Source organism: Merops nubicus, unplaced genomic scaffold (genome assembly GCF_000691845.1).
Source record: "Merops nubicus isolate BGI_N331 unplaced genomic scaffold, ASM69184v1 scaffold16247, whole genome shotgun sequence".
NCBI lineage: Eukaryota > Metazoa > Chordata > Aves > Coraciiformes > Meropidae > Merops > Merops nubicus.
In genome coordinates, this window is record NW_008621135.1 from 28,626 (window position 1) to 29,956 (window position 1,331).

A 1,331-nucleotide genomic window follows, 5' to 3' on the forward strand; every position below is an offset into this window, starting at 1 on the left:
GAGTCTGTTCAGAGCTTGGCATTTCACCCCCCACCCCTCCAGGCCCCTTCAAAATATGTCGTGAGGCTCTTATTTGCATATGCAAATGTGGAGGTTTTCTCCCATCGGTGTGTTGCTGTTTGACCCCCTGCCCCGTTCCTGCGGGGGGTGTCCCTGCCTGAGGTCTGGGCGTGCTGGCAGCAGGAGCCCGTGCAGGTGCCACTTCAGCCACGGGTCCCCCCTTGTGAGGGCACCGACGGCGGGCAGAGGAGGCCACTCAGAGCGGGGTGAATTAGGGGCCTTCTGGTCAAGGGGCTGGGCCCTCTGGTCAGGTAACTGGGAGGCCCTCACACGTGGTTTTGGTGACAGGTGCATGAGAAGAGAGAGGACACGGGCAGGTTTTTATCCAAACATCCAGAGGGAGCAGCAGAAAGGGGCAGAGTGGGTCAGGCCCCAGCGGGGGAGCGGGTGGGACTTCTGCAGAGGGTGGGTTTTGCCAGCACTTGTGACTCACAAAGATGGAAAAGGTGCAGGAACAGGAGTGTTGAGATAGCTCCTCCCCAGAGCTGGTCCCGCCTTCCCCGTTCCCCTGGTGTGGCTCTGTTCTGGCAAACCTCTTGTTTCCTTTAATATTTCGGGAGCCTCTGCCCAGCCCTTATTCTCTGTTTACCAGTGAAGGGAACCCAGATGGACACACAACATCACGGCTGGGTGACAGACTTGGGCAGGAAGGTGAAAACCTCTGCTCTGCTGCAGGAAGGTGGGAACTAGCATTGCTTTTTAAATTTGCTGTAGGGATAAACCAATTGGATCTTTGTCAAGGACGTGGACAAAGTCGTCTTGTATCGGGGAGGGATGGACATTTTTGGGTTTTTTTGGTTTTGTTTGTTTTGTTTTGTTTTTTTTTTTTCCCTTTTTTAAGTGTGTGTTTGGGAGGGGAGTTCATCATTGAGTGTTTACAAGAGAAATGAGGAATCCCAGACAACTTCAGCACGGAGTTAGCTGTGATCTCTGCTGCCTCAGGGTGGGGACGCTGCGGCTGGGCAGTAGGTGTGATGGGTTTCTGTGGTGCCAGAGACCACCCCCGGGAGGTGCCAGGTAGCGCTGGGCAGAGGAGTGACCGAGAGCCGGGCCTCTGGGAGTCCGAGAACGCCACCTGAAGGAAGCAGCCCAGGATGGCTCCTTCTCCACATCCAAGTGCTCCTCGTTTGCATATTGCCTCATCCGCATATTAAGTTGTGCCTCATTTGCATCTGTACATAGTGCCGGTGGGTCGGTGTGCCCGCCCTGCCCCGCCCTGCCCTGCCCTGCCCGCTGCGGGGTGCCAGGCAGGGCTCTGCGGGGAGGGGGGA